Source organism: Lissotriton helveticus, chromosome 5_1 (assembly GCF_964261635.1).
Source record: "Lissotriton helveticus chromosome 5_1, aLisHel1.1, whole genome shotgun sequence".
Classification (NCBI taxonomy): Eukaryota; Metazoa; Chordata; class Amphibia; order Caudata; family Salamandridae; genus Lissotriton; species Lissotriton helveticus.
This window is the reverse complement of record NC_136065.1, coordinates 1,952,917,875-1,952,933,330: the sequence shown is the minus strand read 5'-3', so window position 1 is coordinate 1,952,933,330 and position 15,456 is coordinate 1,952,917,875. Positions and strand designations below refer to the sequence as shown.

Genomic DNA, 15,456 nt, shown 5'->3' with positions numbered 1-15,456 from the left:
TAAGTCAGTTGTTCTTTCCGGCTCCTTCAGTCAGGACCCTGGTGAAACAGCTCCCTTTCTTTTTGGCTTTCTGTCAAAAAATATTTTTGTTAATCTACAATTTTTGCTTTCACTCGACGTCTTTTAGACCTAGGGTGCTACTACTACCCTTTTTAGGCTTAAAAAAGGTGTTTTTTCTGTCAAAATGCCTTCCCTCTTTGACAAATGTCCTTCATGTGGAAGGAAGATGGCCAAGACTGACACACATTCAGTGTGTATCCTGTGCCTACCAGACTCTCATTCTTCAAAAACCTGTGAACACTGCCAGGTTTTATCATCCAGAACTCTCAAAGACCGAGAGAGAATTCGATTTTATGGACTTTCTGAGAGAGGAAGATCTCCCAAGAAGCAGAAAAGTCGGATGGCGTGGTCGACGTCGAAAGAAGCCCCGACTTGTTCACCTTCGGCGTCGGGATCGGCATCGAAGAAGCAGTCGACGGCGACGAAGAAGATGTCTTCAGCGTCTACATCCAAGGTACCTCCGCTACATACAGCGTCGAGGGATAGGTCACCGTCGAAGCAGAAGAGCTTGACGGCGAGCCAACTGACGTCGAAGCAGCATCGTCATGCTGTGACGTCGAGGCATTCTCCGTCGACGCCTGGCCACCGTCGTTCGGCGTCGAGACAACCTCCGTCGACGACTAGTCGTGGTCACTCGGCGTCGAGGGAACCTATGCCGACACATCGTCGATCGACGTCGAAGCAGCCCACGTCGACGCCCTGTCAATGGCGTTCGACGTCGAGGCAGCCTCCGTCGCATTCAGACAAGCGGCATTCGACCTCGAGGCACCCTCCGTCGCCGACAGAGCACCGGCGATCGGCGTCGACGCAGCCTCCGTCGTCGTCGAGCAGGCATCCTTCAACGGCGAGACACTCTATGGCGAAGGACAGTCATCGACACTCGAGGTCGGCGTTGAAGAGATCACGGTCGACGTCGAGAGAGCGTCTATCTGCTCGGCGCTCGGCGTCGAAACAGCCACCGTCGACGGATCGGCGGAGATCCAGGGAGCGGGGCGATTCGCAGCCAGTGAACATCTCTCCTTCAAGATCGCAGGAGAGGTCGCCTTTGGGGCAAGTGATGCAGGAGATGGAGAGTGAACCATTGGACCAGTTTCAAGCCCTAAGGTGTCAACTGGGTTCCCCAGGATCAGCATCGGCTGCGAAGGTGGAACAATCTCCATTGCAGGACCCTCCTGCCAAGAGAAAGAGGGTCTCAGAAGAGAGAGGTCGGTCGAGGTCTTCCTCTAGACGGTCTCTAGTGAGCCTATCCTCATCCTCCTCGGCATCTCGAAGTGGCAGATCCTCGGATGGGGAAGACAGCGATTCGGATAGGGAGAGGTTAAAGTCCCCTGCAAGGTCGCAGCAGGATCAAGCGGATCAGCCTCCTCCACGGTCACGTTCGCCAGCGAAGTGTCGCACACAAAAGTCTCCTCCTGTTCGTCTTTCCCCAAGGTGGTATAGACCTCTACACCACTGGGCCAAGGACAAGGAGACGGCAGATCGGTTGAGGGCGTATCGAGATCAAGCCTCCAGCCGCAAAGAACGGTCTCGTTCTAGAGGACATTCAAGTAAAGGAAGATCTAGTCACAGAGAGCGATCTTGTTCTAGAACGCGCTCAACAAGAAGAAGATCTAGGTCCAGGCGGACTCATAGCTCTTCAAGTTCATCAAGGACCCGATCTCACAGGAATTACTCTCCGACCCTAACAAACGGTCCACGCTCGAGAATATCTCCAAGTGAGGATGTTTTCTCGTTCCAAGACATCTTGGGCAGGGGAGCCCTGAAGTTAGGAGGGCCTATGACAGCTCCGCAGATCAAGACGACGGTCATCTTCGAAACCCTACAGCACAGAACGGCACCCAAACCCTTATTGCCGTTGGTCCCGGGTATAATGGATCCGGTGAATGAAGTCTTCCTGACTCCGGCGACGGTGAAGTCAGTCCCAGCGAGGATTCTCAAGAAATATCGTCCTCCTGAAGAGGATCCTTTGTTCATCAAGTCCGATCCCCCCCGCCAGATTCAGCAATCATTGCGGCGGCGAGAAAATCCAATGCGGTGGCTTCCTCATCCACGGTACCGCCGGATAAGGACAGCAAGGTACAAGACTCATGTGGGAGAAGAGTTTGTAACACCTCAGCTTCTTTCCTCAAGGTCTCCAATGCGTAAGCTCTACTGGGCAGATATGATAGATCTCTGTGGGACTCGCTTCAGAGGTTTTCTGAAAACTTCCTCAGGAAGATAGAAAGGACTTTGAGGAGATTCAGATGGAGGGCGGTCAAGTCTCCAATCAGATTATAGGAGCGGCGGCAGATGGAGAAACGCTGGCTGCGCATGGTAATGCGCATGGAATCACAGCGAGGAGATCCTCATGGTTGCGCCTTACAGCTTTGAAACCCGAGGCTCAAGCCAGAATCCTAAATCTTCCTTTTTCAGGCACATCTCTCTTTGGGGCGAGTGCTGATGAGGAGATGCAACGGATGAAGACGGAGTTAGACACCTTTAAAGCTGTGGGGCTTGAAAAGAAGAAGGAATTCCGGAAGAAGTTCCGTTCTGACAAGAAGGCCTCTTCGTAGCAGAGGGTTCAAACCCCTCACTGGCAGAAGGGCCAGAACCAGCAAGGCCAACAAAAATCGCAATATAAAGGCAAGCGCAATTCCAAAGGAAATGGAAATCAGCGCCAAGGCAACAACTTCAATAAGCCTCAGCAGAAGCAATGAGTCTTCACTTCCCCCAGCGCCGTTGTCCACTCCAGTGGGGGGAAGCATTGCACATCACAGGACAGAGTGGCAGGCCATTACGAAAGACCAATGGGTGTTGTCTACGCTGCAGAATGGGTACTGTCTTCGTTTCCAACGTCTACCTCCACCCGTTCCTCCGATGTCCACGTCAAGCCACCAGCTACAAATGTTAAAGAAAGAAGTAGCGACACTCCTCGAGAAATCAGCCATCGAGAGGGTGCCGGTGGCTCAAAGGGGGAAAGGAGTATACCCTAGGTATTTTCTGGTCAGAAAAAAGGGCCAAAAGGCGGAATACAGGCCTATTCTGGACTTGAGAACACTCAATCTACATATACGAAAAGAAAAGTTTCGCATGTTGGCGCTTCACAAAATATATACACATCTCAGGAAGGGGGGTTGGATGTGTTCGGTGGACCTTCAAGATGCGCATTTTCATGTCCCGATACGGCCCGATCACAGGAGATTCCTTCGATTTCGGGTGGGGACCTCCCACTACCAGTTCAAAGTCCTTCCGTTTGGGTTGAAGTCGGCCCCAGGGTGTTCACGAAGTGTGTTGCAGTGGTGGCGGCAGCTCTACGCCGCAGGGGAGTCTTCGTATACCCATACTTAGACGATTGGCTGTTGAAAGGTCCAACTCCAGACAATGTAAGGAATCAACTCCAGACATGCATAGAACTTTGTCAGCGTCTAGGCCTGCATGTCAACTACAGCAAGTCTGTCTCCCAACCCACTCAGAAGATTCACTTCCTAGGAGCTCTGCTCGACTCCGAGGTAGGAAAAGTGTTTCCTTCGGAGGAGAGACAGATTTTGATAGCACTCAAGTTCCAGCAAGTTCTTCGCAACAGGACTCAGAAAGTGCGAAAGATAGCCTCCCTCTTAGGGTCGATGGCTTCCTGCATATTCTTAGTACCGAACGCCAGACTTCGTATGCGTCCTCTACAGCAGGATCTGGGGGCAAATGGGACCAGCAATCAGATCGCTGGGACGATCAGATCACTTTGTCGGAGGTAGCTCGATCTTCCATCCCGTGGTGGACAAAGAAGCAGAACATGTAAGTGGGAGTTCTCTTCCATCAACCTCCTCCTACACAAACGATCATCACAGACGCGTCGTTGCAAGGCTGGGGACGCACATGGGGCCTCTTCAGGTGCAGGGTCTGTGGTCGTCCAAAGAATGCACCTACCACATCAACTGGCTGGAATTGAGAGCAGTCCACCTGGCTCTCAAAGCGTTCCTTCCCTCGCTTCAGGAGGAAGTGGTTCTAGTACAAACGGACAACACCACCACAATGTACTATTTGAACAAGCAGGGAGGAACACGCTCAAGGACTCTATCACTGGAAGCTCAGTGCGTCTGGCATTGGCTCGCAAGTTGTCTATTCAAGCAGTCCACCTCCCAGGAGAGCAGAACGTGAGGGCGGACGCACTAAGTCGGCACTTCGAAGACAGAGAAGACTGGGTTCTCAACGACGAAGTGCTAGAAGACATTTTCCAGTCTTGGGGTCGTCCTTCCATAGATCTCTTCGCGGACGACGTAAACAGCAAATGCCCAAGCTTCGCCTCAAGGTTCTATCGACCAGGAATGAGAGGGAATGCTCTTTTGATCGACTGGTCAGGGGAATTTGTGTACGCCTTTCCACCCCTTCCGCTGATCCCGAAGGTGGTGTGCAAACTGAGCCACTCGTGCACAACAATGATCCTGATTGCCCCTGACTGGCCGAGGCAATGGTGGTACATGGACCTACTTCACCTGTCAGTGTCTCCTCACAAGAGGCTTCCATGCAAGCCGGACCTGTTATCGAAGATGAACGGGAGGATTCACCATCCCAACCTTCCGTCACTGAACTGAGGTCATTCAGTACGGCCATCTAGGACTGCCACAAGACTGCATGTGCATTCTGAGAGAAGCACGACGTCCTTCCACAAGACACTCTTACGCTTGCAAGTGGAAGAGGTTCTATATGTGGTGCATGCAGAATGGTCACAATCCGGTGAAGAGTCAGGAAGAAGCAGTTCTTCCATACTTGTTGTACCTGGCTAAAGCAGGGTTGAAGTTTAACTCCATTAAGGTGCATTTAGCCGCTATAATTGCTTATAGGCGATCACCTTCACAAACCTCTTTTTTCCAGTTGCCAGCAGTAAAAGATTTCCTGCAAGGTCTGAAAAAGGTGTACCCTCCTGTATGGCCTCCTTCACCTCCCTGGGAGCTGAACCTAGTACTATCAAAGTTGATGGGCCCTCCTTTTGAGCCCATTCATAAAGCTACTTTACAGCATATTTCCTGGAAAGCGGCTTTTTTGGTAGCGATTACGTCAGCCCGTAGGGTGAGCGAGATTCAGGCCCTCTGTACCAAAGAACCTTATACAGTATTTAATTTGAATAGAGTGGTGCTCAGAACGCACCCTTCTTTCCTGCCGAAAGTGGTGTCAGATTTTCATGTTAATCAGTCGATCTCTCTGCCCACTTTCTTTCCCAATCCCTCTACTCCAGCTGAGAGGGCTTTACACTCTTTGGACCTGAAAAGAGTTTTAAAGTTCTATCTGGACAGGTCCAAGTCTATTCGACATTCTGATCAATTATTTATTAACTATGGATCGATCAGAACTGGTCATGCAGCATCGAAACGTTCCATTTCCAGGTGGATCGTTTCGTGTATCAAACTTGCTTACCAATTGGCGCAGAAACCTCTGGGGTTTACCCCTAAAGCGCATTCCACTAGAGGTAGAGCTGCCACGGCAGCTTACCTGCATAATGTGCCCATGTCTGAGATTTGTAAAGCGGCGACCTGGAGGTCTGTCCATACATTTACCAGACATTACTGTCTAGATTCGGACACGAGAGCAGATACCCAGGTGGGCCAGGCCTCCCTGAGGAATCTGTTTAACAGCTGAGTTATTTATTTATTTATTTATTTATTTATTTAAAGTTTTATATAGCGCGAACAAGATCTATACAGATATCAGAGCGCTTCACATGGGGGGAGTGGGCAACAGGAGGGTGACTAGACAAAATAATTGGGTACAGTATAGTAAACGGTAGCATAATAAGCTAACAGTCATGTGCTGATAAGATACAAGTAAACACTCAGCTAGAACGGTAAAATAAGGCGGTGCAGAGTCTTTGATCTATCTACAATATAGATCATGAGGTAACAATTGACACACAAATAGACAATAATATAGGACGGTGCATAATCTGATCTAGCTACAATAGAGATCATGAGATAACACTCAAATAGACAATAAAAATAAGGCGGTGTAGAGACTCTGATCCAACTACCGTGGCGATCAATAGATACCAATAAACACACAAAATAGACAATACTATAAGACGGTGCAGAGTCTTTGATCCGACTGCAACAGAGGTCAGTAGGTCATGAATATAAAGTTATTGGACCATTAAGTGTCCAACGTTACAAAATCGGTGAAAAGTCTCTGAGAAGTCTCTGAGCAGCAACCGTAAGGATCAGGTGAACTTGGCCATAAGGATGGCTTTCACTTCTTTCTTGAAGAGTGTAGAGGAGGAGATAAGCCTTGTTTCAGGAGGGAGTGCATTCCAGATCCTGGGTGCCATTCCTGAGAAGGAGCGTTTGTATGTTTTTTGCTTACGGAATCTGCGAGGCTTCAGGAGCAGACTTTTTGTACTTCTATTGGATCTCGAGCCTCCTGATATAGACAACTTTTGAGTGAGGTAGTTGGGTGTCTTGTGGTGTATGGCTGAGTGTGTCATCACCGCAATTTTCTGTTGTATTCTGGCTTCAAAGGGTAGCCAGTTCAGGGATTTCAGGTCAGGGGTTATATGAGAGTGTTTCCTTGAGCCAGAAATGAGTCTCGCGGCAGCATTCAAGGAGGCTCTTAGGGGTGCGGTTGTTGCTTGAGGGAGTCCACTGAGGGCCACAATTCCATAGTCTATGCGGGGGATGACTAGGGCTTGTACAGTAGTTAGGAAATCTTTGGCTGGGAGGAAGGGTTTGAGTTTCCTCAGAGTGTTGATTTGGAAGTTAGCTCCCTTCGTTGATTTGCTAATGTGTTGTTGCATATTGAGCTTTGCGTCAAGTGTGATACCTAAGGATTTCGCAGAGTCAACGATGGTGGGTCGGACATTGAGTGCTGTTAGGTGATTGAGCCATATTTGGGTGGTGGTCATTTTCGCAGGGGGTGATATCAAGAGGAACTCAGTTTTCAACGCATTTAGTTTGAGGTGATTGTCGGCCAACCACGATTGGGTGTTTCTAAGTGTGCAGTTCAGAAGTTTGATGTCTTCCGGGGATTGTACCTTTAGGTAAAGTTGAGTGTCATCGGCATACATATGGAAGTGTACATTGGATGCTTGGAGCAAGGTAGCGAGTGGTTCCATGATGAGGTTGAACAGCGTGGGTGAGAGGGAAGATCCTTGTGGGACGCCTAGATCTACTGGTACAGGTGAGGACAGCACGTTGTTGATCTTGAACTTCTGAGATCTGTTGTGTAGGAAGGAAGTTTGGATGTTTGATTGGATGTTATGGCTTGGTTGGGTCATGTACTTCTCATTTACCTGCAGGTGGTTAATGGGCTTGCTATTCTATTCAGTGATTATGACTATTGATGAGGATCCCCTGGAATAGAAGGATAAGTTACTTACCTGTAATCCTAGTTCTCTTCCAGGGGTATCCTCATCAAAGTCATAAGCAACCCACCCGCCTCCCCAGGTAAATGAGATTCGGTACTATTACAATCTTGTGGTTGAGCCCTGTCTTCAGGGTTATGCAAAGAACAACTGACCTAACTGTCACCCCTGAGGCATGATGGGAAGCCTGGGGTCATGGCTGCCTTAAAGGCACGGTGCCAGTTTTTTGTTGAAAATGGTTTCATTTTCTATGCTATTGTTTTGCAATGCAGCCTGAGGGCTAACAATGTCTATTTATAAGCAATTTTCAGGATTTATGAGTGATTTTACTCATTAAAACACAAAGTTCAAGGGTTATTTGACCTAATGTGTTTTTTGTTTCCTTACTAATTGCAGTGCATGTATATGTGTTTACATTGTTTTAGCCTCAGTTGTGGAGCTGCATTGGTATGAGAAAAATGATATATGTACATACATATATGTGGAGCGAGATATATGTTTTTTACATATATATTTTTATATTGTTTCCGGGGTCCCGCACATGGGCGGGAATATTCAGTGCTTATGACTTTGATGAGGATACCCCTGGAAGAGAACTAGGATTACAGGTAAGTAACTTATCCTTACATCACATCAGGGCCTATTTCAAAGTGGAATACTTTGCTACAACAGTTTCCATTGTTTTAAAGCTGAAAATTAATGATTATGAGTAAAATAAAGTGCTGCAAAAATGCAGCGAAATTTCCATATTCGTGCCGCTAAATTTCCATATTTGTGCCGCTAAATTTGCTAATCCATGCCACAATATCCTGGGGGGTCTGCCATCTTCAAGAAGAGCATCCGCAGTGGACAACATACTAACTTTCTAAGAAGTGCTTGCAGGAGTAGCTGCTATACTCCGTATCCCACTAAAGCAGAGGTCATCAAGCTGTGGGACGCACCTCCCATGGGGGGCCTCAACATCTGTTGGGGAGTGTGTTCCACAGCATGTTTTTCTCCTTCCATGGTTTATTCCGACACCTGAGGTATGTATGTTTACTTGCATTTCTTTTCAATACCGTGGCCATCTCAAGTAGAGCTCTCTGAGGAGCCAGAGTAGCCAATCATTTTGCATAAGCATCAGCACTGACGATCCTCCAATTAGAAACATAGCTGCACGGATTTCGGAAAATACCTGCAAATTTTACTTTCATAAAGATGAAACTTGCAAATATTAATTATCTTTTCATAAGTCTTCCTCGCCACATGACTAACATAGTGAGCTTCAGCTCCTTAATAGAACCCTTCAAGCAAATGAGTCCTCCCATCCCTCCCTAACATGGCTGACCTCCTTTATCCCTGACCTAGTGGGGCGAGGATGTGCAGTAGCCGACCCTGAGGCCCAGTGGGAGCCCTAATAAGCGGGCTCTTGTGACTACACTGTGTTGGATGTCTGTATTCAGTGCGGGAGGCCTGGAAATAGCAGACTCTAACTTTTTATTTCATGGCCCTGCTTCAGCGGGCTCACATATTGAGGCAGTTCCTCGTAATGGGGACTCCGGCTTTCCCATGCAGCCACCAAGCTGTTTTCGGATGCAGTGCGGGTGCTCTGTGAGGAAGGCTCTTCAGGTCCTGATTGACATGGGGGCCAGAGCGCATCTCCTAGAGGTCTTTTGAGTGTTGGGCTGTGGTAGAGCAGCCGGATGCATTACAGTGCTGGGACTATGACGCGTCACGCTTTCCTGGCATCCTGGGAGTGGCTGGAGAATGCGGCTGTTACATTCATGCTGGCAGCGTGCACGTTGCTTGTGTAGGTGGTTGCATGGCTACCGGCCGGCCTTCCTGTGGTTTGTTTTTACGACAGTTTCGGCCTATATTAAGCCTGGCTCAATAGGGACGGTTCTTTGCCTGTCCTGAGTGTGTGTGTCAGGATGGAGACTGATGAGGTACCGCAAGTAGGGGCAGGTCCAAGTGCTCAGGCTCTGGCAGAGTCTCCTTCCTGGCTGGCCATTCAGCAGATTATCCAAGCTGCAGGGACTTTAGTGTTAAAGGAGGATGAGGGCCAGTCTTCCCCTAAGAGGCAGCATGTTGATCCTTCCACAAATGTGGAGGCTGATGGAGAAGAGGATGATCCCCGGCACTGATATGTGCCTGGGTAGGAGCTTAAGGGGGCTCTGCAGCATATCAAGGACAACCGAGCATTCTCTGTGCCACAGGTGGAGGAAGTATCAGAGTATTTCTTTATGCAGTCCCAGAGCCGTGAGCCTGAGTCAATTCCCCTGCACATCTCTATCAAGAAGGTGATAGATAATGAGTGGCAGGAGGTGGACAAGCAATCTTTCCCGCTGTACTTATCTAAGCGTTATACCCTTCAGGATTTTGCCAAGGATTTTCCGGCGAAGGTAGATTAATTGATGGCTGCGTTGTTCTCTCAGTGGTCCATCATTTCACAGGATGCCTCACCTCAGACCCTGTTGACAAGAGAGTGGAGGCAGTAATAAAAAGGTCTTATGTCGCAGCCAACTTCTCCATTTGCGCCTCTGCTTATCTCTCCTATATCCAGTCTCTTTTGAAGGACTATACGTCTCTGACTGAACCTATGGAGCAGGGCTTGGACATTATGCCTACTATGGCGGTCATGGAACAGCATACCAGGATGTTGTTGGATATTTCCTTTGATATCTTGTGGACCGTGGCTGCCTTGGCAGGCGCTGCTATTCAGGCTTAAAGCGTAAAAACGGGGGAAAACCCAATAAACCCTTGGAGGCTTGGGCAATTCAAACAATAGCAAGTAATAGCGCCTGCAAGGGATTTTATTTATTTACAAAACAATATTCTGAAGTTATTTGTCAAGGAATTTCTCTACGGGTGAGTCTAATTAGATCCCAAACCCAAATTTTCAATTGAAACAATCAGTAAAAGAGAAAGAAAAGCACAAACACGGGAATATCTTTTGTCAAATATACAAAAATGTTTATGTATATGAATCAAATTTAAAAGGGGGAATTCAGATGAACAATTAATTCAGCAATAAATCATGAAAGAGGTCAAATTCAGTTAATCCTATAATTCATGAATAAAACATCTATTCCAATGAATTCACAAATTACATATCTCCTAATGAAAATAATGGTCACCTGAACATATTAAATGTTATCGGAAGTAGATGGTGGAGTCAGACTTGGCGCCAGGTCTGGTTGCGCTATTGGAAGGCTGAAATGGCGCAAAAGTCCCTTCTGATGAAGATTCCTTTCTCCGGGGCAAACTTTTTGCCGCTCCAATAGAGGTGATGGTAAAGACATCAGCGGAGGATGGGAAACTGTGGGCTCCCATTCGTCCTTCTAGTGGTAGATTGTTTGGTACCAAGATCGCCTTTGGTCTGTATTCTGCTCCTAGGAATACCCTATCCTTTTGTGGGAGGGGACGCGGCCAGGGAGTCCTTTTCTTCCACAAGTCCCGTTCTCCGCAGTCAGATGTTGGTGTCAACTCCTCGTTGAAGTCCTGACTATCCGCGGGACCTTAAAGTCAACTCCCTGTGGGGGGTTGGTTGTCGAATTTCGTGGAGACTGGGGGAAAGTCAGTCACCGACCAGTGGTTAGTACGGATTGCCAACGAGGATTACACAATTGTCTTTGATTCTCCGCCCCCAGAATTTTGTGTTCAAACTCCTTTGCCCTCTGCATCTGCAAAGATGGAGGATCTTTTGCGGGTATTCGGGATCTTCTTGCAAAAGGTGCCATTCATCCAGTTCCGGCCTGTCAGACGAGTCAAGGTGTCTACTCGATCCTTTTCCTGTTAAGGAAAGCATCAGGGGCCTACCGTCCTATATGGGAAGCGGGTAAACTCGTTTGTCTCTCATGTTAATTTTAAGATGTTGTCTTCGCAGTAGATCCTTCCTTTGCTGGTTCAGGGGATGTGGTGGCTTCCTTGGATTAGCTTGATGTCTATCTGCATGTGCTGATTCATCCAGCATCCCAGCAATTCCTCAGGTTCTGCGTGGGGTCCGAGCATTTTCAGTTCCAGGTATTACCCTTTGGCTTGTCCTCTGCCGATGGTTTTTACGAACGTCTTGACTCCCTTGCTTGGGCTCATTCATGGAGAGGGGATTCAGGTGTTTCCATACCTCAATGATTGGCTAATTCTGCTTCTTTTTTTTCCAGGGGGACTCTTCATGTCCAGAGGGTCTGCAAGATTCTGGAGGTCCACAGCTTCCTGATCAACCACAAGAAGTCACATCTACTTCCCACCCAGGACCTGGTGTTCATTGAGGGTCACCTGAAAATGGTCAAGGGGCTGGTGTTTTTGCTAGCAGACAGGAGAGCGACCTTGAGATGGACCTGGGTTGCCTGCTCCCCATGGATTCAGCCCCTGTGTGTCAGTGGTTGAGGTTACAGGGCTTGATGTCAGCAGCAATAAATGTGTTGCCATGTACTCAGTTGCACCTGTACCCGTTAGTGAGCCATCTACTGCCCCATTGGGGCCCTTGTTCCACCAATTACAATCTCCAGGTGGTAGTGTCCCCTCAGATTCGGATCGCCCTGGGTTGGTGGATGGAAGAGTCCAATCTTATGAAGGGTCTGCCCTTTCAGGTATCCTCCTCCCAGGTGGTGACAACGGATGCCAGCAAGCTGGGCCATGGGTGGGGGGAGGTGTGGGGGTGCGACTTTAGACTCTTGGTCTCTAAAGGGGCTGTGGGATCACCTGCAGACTGGTTGTTCTTCCAACTTCAGGGAACTGATGGCACTTCAAATGGATTGTCAGAAATTTGCGTCAGACCTCAGGGGGCATCATGTGCTGGTCTGTACAGACAATCAGGTAGTGATGGGTTATCTCAATGACCATGGGGATTGCAGGGTTCAATCCTTGTGGCTCCTGGCTCAGGAGATTCTGACCTGGGTGGAGAGCGCTCTGTTGTCTCTGAAAGCGGTGTATCTCCTGGGGATGGCAAATTGTGTGGCGGACCAGCTGAGCAGGTCCCTCCGATCCCACATGAATTCGATCTCTTTGTCGACTGAGGTGTTCCTTCTCTTGCAGAAGAGGTTTCTGACAGTAGACTTATTTGCGGAAAAGGACAAGGCACTACTGCCCCACTCCCTGTCTAGAGGTATGGTGGATGGATGCGATGTCCTTCTGGTGGCCAGGCGGCCTGCTTTACACAATTCCTCCGATCCCCTTGATTGCCAGGGCGTGTGCAAATTCCACCTGGAGAGGGTTTTTGTTCTATTGATGGTACTGGGCTGGGTCTGCCGCCCCTGGTATCCTTTGCTGAGGGAACTTGCGGTTCAGGAGTGTTGGGCGAGTCCTGATCATCCATAATCCTCTGAGGGGTTCACCTCTATAACTGGGGGGTGAGGGGGCGTTCTGCGGCAGCTCTATCTTCAGGCCTGGCTATTGAGAGGGTGACTCTGTTGTCCTTGGGTTGCTCGGCAGATGTGATGGACCTGCTTCAGGGCTCCAGACGTCTGGCGACTCAAAAGTCATATTTCAGACATTAGTGGTCATTTTGTAGGTGGTGTATCACCAAGGGCTGGTCTCTGGTTCGGCGGATCTGATCAGGATACTGGATTTTCTGTCTGATGGCATTTCATTGGGCCTGGCTCCATCTACTCTTAGGGCGCAGTGGGTAGGTTTGCAGGCTTTAAGATGCCCACATTTGGATGAGTTGGATCCTTTGGTTTCTAGGCTGATGCGTAGTTTCTTTCTTCAGCGTCCTCGAGCGATTTGTCCTACCCCGGTCCGGGATCTGCCATGATGTTGCAGGCGCTGCAGCCTTCTCCTTTCGAAGCTTTGGGGAATGTGGACAAAAAATTCTTGACCATGAATGTTGTTTTTTTGGTGCCCATTGTTTACGCTGGTAGGATTGGGGAGTTTGTTTTGTTTTGGTTTTTTTTAGATCTCCTTTTATGAAAGTGTGGCCGGATTGCATAGTCCTGCACTCTGATCCAAAGTTCTTGCCCAAGATACCCCTTTGTGACCATTCGTTCCAGGGAGGTTGTTCTGCCCACGTTTTTTCCTGAGCCTGGTGTCAGGATCTGCTCCACGGAATCCGATGATGCTCATAAGGGTCCACCTCCCAATGTCACAAACCCTCTTGTACAAACACACAGAGGGTTCGAACCATTAGGCGAGGGATAAAAAGAACAGGGAAGGGAAAGGGAAGGGTCAGCTGGGAAAGGGATATACCTGCAACGACAAAACAATATACTTAGAATCGTTCTAGTAAAACAGTCTACTCTCATATGGTCTCACTAAGAACGTCTGTGTACCTTTCGGTATGGAAGGAAACAGCCTTGGCGACAATTCCTCAATCACCTTCTGTCACTCTATGAATCCTAATGGAACATAAACACAGGTCAGGGAAAAAGCACACCCTCATGAACACTCAGATCACATATAGCACACCCCTGCATTCAACATACCATGATAGAAGGCAAGAGAGTTGATGATACTGGATTCTGTTAAGCTCACAGCACCTGGCTGGGATGGCGCAAACAATAACTTTCCACTAGAATGAAATCATAAAGCACTAATTCCTTTTTCATAGATACGGCAGTGCGTGGGAAGCAAGAACCACTACACTCCGCTCTACCAATTGTCAGGACATAAACATAAACAGCGAGCTTCCCGCTCTTAGAATGAATACAGTAAAATGGTGACAGTCATGAAAACAGCGCACGCTAGCGTGTAGATGCGGCCACCACTGCGCTCCGCGAACTGATTGCGAAAACAGTTATGTCCCAAAATAAAGGGTAGAACCCTTTCCGCTCTCCTGGAAGTTTGCTTCACTCCCAACGAGGCTAGAACGGCAACGCGCGGCTGTTAACCGCAGCGCTCCGCTCACTTGGAATACAGACAGAACACGGCGTGGCCAACCCGCCGGTTCAATGATCAGGAGTTCCCCACTTGTTCCGATCCTACTTGGATCAAGGTCAGCGAGGATTCCGACCTCCGTTTAGTCCAAGGATGGCCGAATGGTCGGCAGAACGGCGTCTCCAAAACGGTTCCCGGCACCCGGAACCAAAACGAATTACACGCGACAGGAAGCGTGTTTGGGTTGTACAAGTACTCCCCTTTTCCCGGGGAGTCTGGGTAATGTAGTTTTTAACCTCCCGTTCTATTTCAACGTCCTATCCCCTCGCGCTCGCACTATATAGCGATCAGCAATGCAGGCGCAATATGGGATTTCCTGACAGTATGTCCTCCCTTCTAGGGCCAGGCCGCAGAGGGTATCTACGATGATAAGAACGGATAGCAGCAGGAGCATGGATGTTCGGCACCGGTTCCCAGGAATCATCCTCAGCCGAGTATCCCTTCCAGGACACCAGATACCACAACACACCCCTCCGATACTTGGAGTTCTTAACGCTCCTCACCACATACTCAAAACCATCAGCACAAGACACAGGAGGAGGTGCCCGCCTCCTGGCACCAAATGCCGGCTTCAACAAGTTACAATGGAACACTGGATGGATCCTGAGTGTACCCGGCAGCTTCAATTTATACGACACTGGGTTGATCTGTTTCAGGATAACATAAGGACCAATGTATCTGGGGTGAAAGATACTGCGCAATTTGAAACGGATGTTCCTGGTGGACAGCCACACCTTATCCCCTACAGCATAGGACGGACCTGCCCTCCGATGCTTGTCCTCTCCTCTTTTATACTCGGCCTTTGCTTTCTGCAGATGAGCTCTGATCTTTTTGTGCACCGCATGTATTTGACGTATTTGCCCCAAAACAGTAGGCTGGTCCGCTACCCCTTCCGGGATGCTGATGGGAAGAACACGGGCGTCAAAACCATAGGTAGCGCAAAAGGGAGACACCCCAAGAGAACTGTGCCAGGCGTTGTTGTACGCCACTTCAGCCATCTACAACAGCGAGACCCATGAATCCTGTGCTTCAGCAGCATAGCATCTAAGGTATTTTTTCAGTGTTTGGTTCAGTCTCTCTGTTTGCCCATCGGTCTGAGGGTGGAAGCTGGTGAAGAGAGAAGACTGGATCTGCATGGCCTTGCACCAGGCCTTCCAGATAATCTTCTTGGGTATCCCATGCAAACGAACAACGTTGCTTAACAGTAACTGTGCCATTTGACTGGC

The 15,456-nt window shown here is 48.8% G+C and overlaps 1 long non-coding RNA gene across 6 annotated transcripts in view; it reads left to right on the top strand.

Annotated features, from left to right (window-relative positions):
* LOC144756087 (uncharacterized) overlaps positions 1 to 15,456 on the top strand; it is a 1,092,383-nt gene that overhangs the window by 745,426 nt on the left and 331,501 nt on the right. The window contains exon 8 of one of the 6 annotated variants that reach the window (XR_013595073.1): positions 11,521 to 11,708. The exons of the other annotated variants lie outside the window; for them this stretch is intronic. This is a non-coding gene — a long non-coding RNA (uncharacterized LOC144756087). Of the gene's footprint in view, positions 1 to 11,520; positions 11,709 to 15,456 lie in introns of those variants that run through there. 6 annotated transcript variants of the gene reach the window in all.